Source organism: Equus caballus, chromosome X (assembly GCF_041296265.1).
Source record: "Equus caballus isolate H_3958 breed thoroughbred chromosome X, TB-T2T, whole genome shotgun sequence".
In the NCBI taxonomy this organism is placed as follows: Eukaryota; Metazoa; Chordata; class Mammalia; order Perissodactyla; family Equidae; genus Equus; species Equus caballus.
This window is the reverse complement of record NC_091715.1, coordinates 125,282,698-125,292,948: the sequence shown is the minus strand read 5'-3', so window position 1 is coordinate 125,292,948 and position 10,251 is coordinate 125,282,698. Positions and strand designations below refer to the sequence as shown.

Sequence of the window (10,251 nt, the reverse complement as noted above, 5' to 3'; positions counted from 1 at the left end):
AATGCGGCTTCATTATGGGTTAAATAGGCTTCTTCTGGGCTGACTTTTCATAGATCACATTTCTATGCCTGTTATGACACCATTTCAAAGGAAAAAATAGGATTGCCAATTAGAAACAAAATATAAATTTTTTTCCAGAACCTTTGAAGTGATTCTAACGCAGATGGGTTAGACAGAACACATTTTGATAGTTTTAAAGGACCATTTAAAATTCTAAATTTATCAGCGCATAAATAACATTTTTTAAAAGTCAATCAAAACTCAATGAAAATTTCAAATCACGATACAACGAGCTTCTTCCAAAATGCTAATACCTTAACCAACAGTGAAATAAATCTAGAACCTTCATCTGTCCCACACAAGCACAACTCAATACCCTAAAGAAGGGAGATTTTGTAAGACAGTACGCTCCAAACTACTACAACACCCAGAATACTCTCCTCCATTTGAACTGTGGGGACCATCGGACCGGAGGGAGGAATTGTGGGTATATAGAAAGAAGTGTCTCGACTCCGTCTCCCACAATCCTCTTGTCTTCACTTGACTCTCTCTGCCAATACCAATATTGGATCCCGCACCCCAGGTAGAACAGCCTCTAGCGACCTGAAACTACATTTCCCATGAGGAGAAGGCTTGGGCCTCCGGCTTCCCTGGTGACCAGGAACCAATAGGAGACGCCGCAGCCGCCACGGTGTGGGTGAGCGTCCAGCCTTGGGCCTGAGGTGCCGGGCCCAAGCGGGCTCACGCGTGGCGGGGAGTTCAGAAGACAGTTGCGCGGCGCGTGAGGGCACTAGCCGCCCAGGAGCTGCCGCGCCGGCCCGATTTTCCGCGGCTGTATAAGGAGTAGCGCTTCGGTAGCCGGGGAGCTGGAGGTCAGAGAGGCAGAAAGCCTGAGCGGCTGTGGCTGGGGACTGTGGGACCGAGGGGGCCTAGGGAGGAGGGTGCTTCCGGGACCGCTTTCCTCAGCGCCTAGCTCCGCCCAGCTCCGCCTCTCCGGGAGAGGGGGTGTGGGGACTGGGAGTCGGGGGTGGGCTTCTGAGCTTTCCGCGCCCGTTCCCGTGAGTCTCGGGAGCGCGCTCTCTTTTTTTCTCCCCCGCCCCCCCACAACCCGCTCGCTATCTTTCTTTGTCCACCACGGCACCCCTTCATCCGCCCCCCCCGCCCCGCCTTGTGCCTCCTCAGAGGTCTGAAGTTAGGGTTCTCGACCAGGATCTTCCCCATGCGGCGTGTGGACTCTGTTTCTTATTGCTTAGAGGAGTTGTTTGATCTCTTTCCTCTCTTCCCTCAATTTGCATTTCAGGTTTGGGCACACACCCCTCACAGTGCACACACTCTCTATTTCCTCTAGGGGCGTGGGAATTTCTTGCCACGCTCAGAGCGTGACTTTTTGTCAAATTTTCACTTTGCCTCCTTGATGGTGAGATAAAGATCATTGCCATCTCTTTATTGACCCCTCCAGCAACCCAGCACTTGCGTGACCAGATCTTTCGAGTGGAAAGGGTTTCACCTCGATTTCCAGAAGGGGTGGGGACCAGAAGAGGGAAGGAATCTCGCAGCAGTTGAGAAATACATGTTTAAGATTCAGTACAGTGTTCTGTGAGAGTAAAAGGCAATTTAGACCTGTTTTAAAAACCGAGTTTTGTAGGGATTTCCAGCAAGAACTGATAGCACTAATGTTAACAAGTAGGGAGCACACTGACTACAGAATAAAGTAGACAGTGCAAAGCAAACTGTATTGATTATTTTATTATTACAAACACATGAAAAAAGTGCTGAGGGGTTAGTGGAAGGGGATACTGATGAGGTTGGGGGTTGATCTATGGAAGGTCAAGCCTAACCTTGAAAGTGCTGAAGGCTTGAAACTTTCATCTGTCTTCCAGATCAATCCTGGTAGGCTTTGTGAAGGAGGTGAATTTTAATTTGGCCTCCAGAAGAGTAAAGGGGATTTGAAATGGGCAAAGAGGAATAAGAAAATGCTTCCTGATACTGGAGTTAGAATTTGAGAAGGGTAGATAGAAGAGGGAGCGTTTGCGTGACAGGTGGGCTTGCCTGACTCGAGTAAAAGATTTCAACAGGGATAGATTGGGAAAGAAATATCGTTGAAAAGCATAGGGTCATAATAACAGGACACTTTGAAGGATCCACATAGTTTGGATATTATTCTGTATCAAATAAAATTAAAGGCAAAAAATTAAGATTGAGTGATTTTTGTTTTCTCATCCTAGGGGAACCTGATTTGAGATCAATTCTTGGAGAACACAAGGAAGTGTGGTGGTACGTTCCAGGTGTGAGTTTAATTTAAACCCTAGGAGAACATTGTCTTATAGACTGTTTTGTTTGTAGCTATTCTTAGCTACACTCTGTAGATTTCAATTTTAAAGGCTGATGACATAAGTTTATTTTCTTAAGAAATGCATTTGTTGTCCTTGTACATCATATTATCTGAATTGTAGTCATTTCGTTGGGCAACTATAATGACTGCTATTTATTGAGTCCCTATAATTTCCAGGCACTATCATTAAAGTCTGTCCACCATGGTTTGCTGGGCCCGCTGTTCACTTTTGTTCTGGACTTTCCATTTGTGGAAAGGAGAGATTATTGTGAAGTCTAGTTGATCGTCCTGGCAGAAACCCAAATGATTCACTTTTAGTTTCTGTGTCCGTATGTGTCTGCTGTAAAGTAGCTGCCAAAACCAAATTAGCTTAACTGCTATTGCAGCCATAGCTAATTGTGTCTGCCAAAACTATAGTCAGTATGGCTATTTCTGAATTAGATGATTCTCTTTATAAAGCATGTCATGCCTCTAAGCTGTTTGGACCTGGACAGTGCTTTGGGGTTTATTTTATTTTAGCTTTTATTTTAAATGACCTTTTGGGTCACTAGGTCTCCTCCATGACCTTTGCCACATTAAGAGTTGGGGATGCAACAGAGCACGAGGTGTGAGCTCTCCCTGGGTCTGGTTGGTGAGATGGATGCCTGTAATTCTGAGGTAATGTAGTGTGTATAACAGAGACAGGCACAAAGTGCTATGGAAGGATAAAGGAAGGGGTGACTAACTGCAAGGCAGAGTCAGGGAGAAGGCTTCTGTGAGGAGATGACATGACAGATAGGTCTTAAAGGATAATGAGTTTGCCAGGCAGAGAAGAGTGGAGGGGAGGCATTCCAGATAGAGGGAGCATCTGTAAAAGACATGTGGCTATATGAGAGCAAGGCATGTCCATGCAATATTGAGGAATTCAGCATGTCTGGGGTGCAGATTGTTTGGGAAAAGGAAGGTATAATGGTAGAAGAGTCTGGGAAGATAGGTCGGGGCTGATTTATGAAGAACCTTGAATTCAAGGCTAAGAAGTTTGGATGTGCCCTCATAGACCAGTGTTTCTCAAAAGGTAGGGCATCTGCCAGCAGTGGTTGTGTTGCACTCCCACAAACGTTAAAAATTTTATTAATTATATATTCTAATACATCATTTAAAAGATAAAACTGAACTGGAAATCAAATCTAAGGGTACTTAGGATATAGCTTTGTAAAAATAGAAGATGAACCAGTTTTAAGTTGATTTAAAGACAAATATTAAATACTAGTGCACATAGTGTGTGACTATCACCAAGTAATACTCAAATAACTGAAATACTCAATACTGAAATACTCAAATAACTGAAGTTCGGGAAATACTTCCTGTAGGCAATAGAAAACCATTAAAATGTTTTAGAAGAAGAGCATCGTGATCAGGTTTTCACTTTACGATGTACTGGAGGAGGGCATGACCAGTTAGGAGGTTGGTGCTCTGTCCCACAGAGAGATGATGAAGACCTGAGGAAGTAAGATATGAGAGAGAGGGGAACAGATTTGAGAGCTATCTAGAAGGTAGAATCAGTAGGACTTGGTAGATGTGAATGTTATTATTCTATCAATGTCATCAGAATTATTTTAAAAGTCTGTATGTCACTTGCCTGTTATCCTTTATATTCTAAGATGAGCATATTCTTGCCCAAACAGGCTATGTACATGTATGCATTAAGGTAACAGTGGAGGCTGTTGTCATGAATGGGTTTGGATTACACACAAGCATCTTTGCTGCCTTACTGAGTGTCCTTTAGAGCAGTGTCACAAATATTCAAGGCGCTGGTGAGGAATATGAGTATGATCTGTGACCCTTAGCCGTGTGAGGAACTCCTTCTTCAAGACCCACTCAAATATCAACACCTCTGTGAAGCCTTTCCTGAACTCTCTTTATCCCACCCCTGACACTCACACATGCATGTACACACAAAGCAATGTTAGGCCCTGGCTTCCATAGGACCCTGCACTTACCTCTGTCCTAGCCTGTACCACACTATAGTGTGTCGGTCTGTGGATATGTCTTTTTCCCCTCTAGACTGTGATCCCCTTTAGCATAGGGGCCAGTTCTCACTCACCTCCATACCCATAGCATCCAGAACAGCACCTGGCACATGGTAGGCACCTAATAGATGGTTATTGGATGAAAAGAATGGATGAGCATATTCCCATGAATATAACTCTGGACCTTGGTACCACAGAGTGCCAAATGCTACAAAAGACTAACTGTTTGCTACATTTGCTGAACAAAGCAGTAAATTAAAGTGACCTGGGTACATAACTTCACTAAAGGTTTCTTTTTTTTTTCACATTTTTCCCCTCCCTTCTGTGGTTACCTTACCTTTCTGTTTCTCATCATTTATCCACCCATCCACCTGTTCCTTAGTCCTTCCCATTGCTTTGCTCCTCTTGACAGAGTTCACATTGCTCCTGCCCTGATATTCTGTCAAGGATCCATCCCTTCCTCTCCACCCACCAAGTCCAGTTGACTCCATCCTTGAAATCACTCTCAAATGGGTCTCCTCCTACTCATAGACACTGCTAGTGGGAGTGTAATTTGAAACAGCCTTCTGGAGAGCAATTTGTCAATATGTATCAAAAATCTTAAGATTGAACATAGCTTTCAATCTACCACTTCAACTTCTAGGGCTCTATGCTGAGAAAATAAATGTGATGTTTTCAAAATTTTAGCTCTCAGGATATCCATCCCAGAATTATTTATAATAGCAAAAACAAAAAGAAAAGCAAAAGAAAAAAGAAAAAAATAACATTTTAGATGTCCAATACTAGAGGTTTAAATTAAATCAACTATGGTACATCTATAAATTGGGTTACTAACTAGCCATGTAAGTTGATGTTACCACAGGATATTTAATGCTGTGGAAAGTTGTTTATGATATATTTAGAGAAAATTGAGCTTATAAAGCTGACAGATCCAGTTTAAACGTGCACACACATATCACACATGCACGTGTACACACACACATAGGAAAAATCCTGTGATGGTAAACACACAAAAAATATTAATAGAGGTTTGCTATCAATGCTAAGATTACATATAAGTTCTATTTTTAATCTTTGCAGATTTTTATTTTCTAATCATCTATAATGATATATTAGTTAGTTTTTAAAAAGTTATTAAAAAATGTTTTCCCCATATTTACCCCTATTACCATTGCCTTAGTTTGGGGCACACTGCCCCCCGCCCCCTGCAACACACACATGACTTCTAGCCTGGATTGCTACTGCCTCTAGTCTGCCTCCCTTCCAATCCGGTCTCCACCAATACTGACACAATGATTTTTCTAAATCACAGATCTGAAGCTATCCAACTTTATATAAAATAGTTCAAAGGCTGCCCATTGTCCTCAAGATGCAATCCAAGCTTCTTAGAGTGGCTTATAAAACCTTTGAAAATCAGCTCCCTGCTTTTCTCGCCAGCCTCACTTTTTCCTACTACAATGTACTTTTTCTTGGAGTCTTAGACCGGAGCCTGGCACATCCTGGTTGTTTAGTTAATGCTAGCCAAATGTTGATGTGGACTGTATGGATTAACTATTGTGTGCCAGACAATCCACCAGTATTACATTTCATCCTAAAAGTAGAAATATTAAATGCATAAAAGTTATCCCTATTTTACAGATGAGGAAAATTAAAATAAATAAAACTTGGAAGAAAAATAATTATAATAACATTTTTTATAGGAAAAAAAATCAAAACCCTCTGCCATAACACAGCTCTCTTCATTTTCCTGCAGCCTGTGCCAGTCTTTGTCAGTATGCATACAGACTTTGTTCATTCCCTTGGGTGAGTTATATGTGACCACTGCATAACAAGAGCAGTCCAGACTGATGCGATCTCACCATGTCATGGTTCACATTGTGCTAATGTACAGAAATCTTTCCTTTGTGTACATAACACTTCATGCAGGAGAGACGGAATAGCTCCAATTGCTGTGTTTTTCTTTGTGTTTTGAATTTCTATGTCTTTTGGGATGAGGATGTCAGCAGAGAGCTACGAAAAACTGATAGAATTGAATGTACAAGAAACAATGTGTCTCATGGGAGCCAATGTCATTGGTTAATTTATTTTTTTAAATGTCATGTAGATGTATTTTCCAGCAATCTGTCCCCTGGGAAGACCTTGGTTGAATTTAACTGTTAATCCTATTTACAGAATGCAGCCCATGTGTGCACTATATTCTTGCATTGTTAAGTGATCTTAGACATATGTAGTGGATTACCATAACGACATACAATCAGGTGAAAAAGTGTATCAGTGTTCATTTTGTCATTCAGGATCCTGCAGCTTGGTCTTGCCTTCATTTTCCTTACAAATAATACCCATTGTGCAAAAACGGATGCTCTTTAAAGGACAGAAGTCCTAAGTATGAATCATCTGAATAAAATGATATTACCTTGTAAGGAATTGTCACTTTTCAATACTTCAGGAAAAAGAATCTATAGTTCTGCCGCTCCATCATCAGATAAGTTGAACATGGGAATTAGAATTTCAGTTCATTAGATGCATTATTGTGGGCGTACTATGTGCGAAGCACTCTGTTAGGCACTGTGCTAGATACTTAAAAATACCCACTTTTAATGCCTTCCAGGCAGAGAGAGAGAGAAAGAGGAGATCTGTTACACACCAGAATGAGTGTGCAAGAGCAAATGAAAGAAATAGAGTTTAACAAGCAGGCCCATCATATAAATGAAAATTTGCCCAGGTGGAAATTGAGATATGTGCCAATAGGGGTTTGTTCTTTCGTTTTCTGTCTCTTTCCTCTGTGGGATATATAAGCAAAAATGAACTGCTAGATAGCTGATAAGCAAATGATGTAGTTCTCTGTTTACAAACAGTTGGAGAGGAGGAACGGTGACTTTCTGTCCGTCTAGTCCTGCACAAGCCTGCTGGGGATGTTGTAAGAGTTATGACTATGTCAGCTTTTCCAGGGTTTCTGTCTCTGCTGCAGAGATTTGGCAGACACCTCAGACAAATTTTATGTCTCTTAAATCTTCCTCAAGCTAGGCTTGGCTCTTAGATTTATATGTACAAAAAAAGCAAAGTGTTTACCAGTTTGACATTTTTGAAGATCAAAACAGACTCAATTTTTTTTTAATTCAGCATACACCTCAGTTTAGTCTACAGAAAGGGCTAATTGCTTTTGCTATTTGTTTAAAACAGCCGAAATCTTTACTTTCCAGAAGTGGCGACTGATCATATGTCTAAAGATTTCTATTCCAGGCCTCTGTTGCTTCCTCTTTTTCTTGCCTACAAAATGTAAAGTTTTGCTAAAGTCTTCATTTTTCTTTTTTGCCTTTACTGATACATGGTATGAAACAATGTGGGATGGGAGGTGTGGTGAAATATATTGGCAATCTAGGAGAAAAATAAAAGATCATTTTTATTAATTCCATCCTGCCCCCCTTTTTGGCTCTCAGTTTTTCAGTGGTCCTTTACCCACAAAATGTTCTTTGGTATTCTCTGCGTAATAATGATAGGTGAGAATAAGAACTGAAGAACTTTCAATGACTACGCATTAACAAGGCTTGTTCAAATGTATCTGTAGGCAAAGCACAAATGAAAGTTTGGCTGTAATTCAGAAGAGTTGAAACACGGTGTGGAGAATGTTCTATAAACAACATTGCTTCAGTGGTGAACTGTGAAAGATAATAATGGGGAAATCCCCAGTAAGGGCCCTTCTCATCCGCTCCAGCTGCTCTTCTTTTTAGCCAGCAACAACTGCCAGTTAGAGCTTCCTGGGCTAGAAACTGTCCCACAGTAAGGCCCCATAATATGTCCTCTTACCATTTCTTCTTCAGTCAAGTCCTCGAACACACTTCACCAGGATTACTTTGGTTACATAATCTAATTTTCACCTTTCAAGAGATGCTGAGTTTGAATTCAAGGAGCACTTGATATAAAGCTCATTCATTCAATGGACATTTGAGCACATATACAGGACCAGACCCTAAGCTAAGCACTAGGAATACAGTGATGTATTAGAAGTAGTCCCTCCTACCCTTAAGGAGCTCACAGTGTAACTTAAAGGCCAGAGTCTCACTATGCTGAATCATGAAGGATAAGTGGGCATTGCCTGGAATCTAGGTGGACAAAGAAGTGGTGAGCAAGTATTCCAGGCAGAGGGACCACCAACACATGCGAGGCAGTCATATGTATAAAAATGGATAGTTTAGAAAAGAGTAAGATAATGTGTATGAACCAATGGGAGTGTGGGAGAGGGGACAGGATAAGAATCTGGAAAGATATCCTGTGGCCAGTTGGTGAAGGAGGTCTGCTTGGTAAGGAGCTTGGCCTTTATCCTGTAGGCAGGGGTGAGCCAGCACAGGGTTTTAAGTGGAAGAGTAACATGATTGGAGGATGGGCTTTATGGGGAAAAAAACAGAGAATGTTCACCTTTTAATTTGGCAGTCTTTGAGAGGTCTTACCCTAATCACTTGCCACTATTCAGCAATACCATCTCCGCTAGGTTTTCTTTCAGTATACAAAGATCACTTTGAACAAGTGTTTCCTTCTACACACGAGACATACCTTCCTGCACTCCTTCACATGTTGCTTAGCTGAATATTCATTTTTTCTAACTCAAATCAATGATCCTAGTAGTGATTGGGGCTTGATTATCATGAAGGAAATCAGAGTTTCAAAGCATAACGGCTTAGTGTAAACAACTATATGAGGCTTATTTATTGCTTACTATCCGCAGGGCTGAGGTGAGTGCTGTTCAGCTCCCCTTCGGGGCTGGGGAGGGAAAGGGACAGAGGCTGAAGAGGTGGCAAGAAGTGGCTGTTTAAAAAATGGGCAGTATCCAGAATCTTGAAAGTCCCTAAAAGCCGCATGCAGATACGAGAAGTAGATATAAGAGCCAGAAGTATATGAATATAAAACAAATGCGTGTTGAAGATACCTGTGCCCAAACAAATTGTACTGTTCCGCCAATCAGTTTTAGAGCCTATCTTTTCCCTGAGTCAGATACTGTAAATGGCTTCCCATTATATGTAGGATGAAGTCCAAACTCTTTAGGCTGGCATTCCGTACTTTCTTCAGTCTGGCTCCAACCTACCTTTCCAATCTTCATACTTCTTTCTTACAGAACTTCTCTGCTCCAGCCAGTTACTCTTTCAGACTGCTTTGACATTTCCTCACCCACACTGTGAGCCCTCTCGGGGCAGGGACTCTGTTTTTTTACCTCTTTGAATCCCCCACAGTGTCTTGCATATAGTAGGCACCGAAGGTATATCTGTAGGTTGATTATTGTTCCCCCATTCTTTCCAATTTCTCTACTACTAGTGACCTAATACTCTTTCTACTAAAAATGGCAACTGAGACACTAGTGTTCAACAAACAATGTTTTAACTTTTTATTTTGAAATAATTTTAAATATAGAAGAATTACAAGAATCATATAAGGACTCCCATATACCATTCACTCAGATTCACTAGCTTTTAACATTTTTCACTATTTGATTTGTGATTCTCTATATAAATATGATTATTTTCTTCTGAAACATTAGAGGTTGAAAAAGATGTACTCCCTACTCCTCTCCTTTTTTCCTCAACATTTTATGATGAAAATTTTTAAATATACAGAAAAGTTGAAAGAATTGTATGGTGAACACCTCTTAACCCACCAGTTAGATTCTATAATTAACACTTCATTCTATTTGCTTTATCACCTATCCATCCATTTATCCATCTTTTTATGCATTTCAGATTAAGTTGCAGACAACTGTACAATTCTAAATTCTTCAGTATGCATATCATTAACTAGATGAACAAACTATTTTGTGCTCTGAAATCAACCGAATCATCCATTTATACCTGCATTTACTGTGTTGCCAGAACTCTGTTCTACCTGTTTGTCTTAGATCTGTTTGGCCATGGAACACATGTCTCT

The 10,251-nt window shown here is 40.9% G+C and overlaps 1 protein-coding gene across 24 annotated transcripts in view; it reads left to right on the top strand.

The window, feature by feature from the left end:
* Positions 1-470: 470 nt before the first annotated feature.
* Positions 471-10,251, top strand: part of ENOX2 (ecto-NOX disulfide-thiol exchanger 2) — a 258,718-nt gene continuing 248,937 nt past the window's right edge. For 2 of the 24 annotated variants that reach the window (XM_070258452.1, XM_070258442.1), the window contains exons 1-2: positions 474-697; positions 2,226-2,285. The gene's annotated coding sequence lies outside the window, so the exon portion shown is untranslated. Of the gene's footprint in view, positions 873-2,225; positions 2,286-10,251 lie in introns of all 24 variants that reach the window. The other 22 variants (XM_070258450.1, XM_023633689.2, XM_070258449.1 and 19 more) reach the window with 19 other exon arrangements.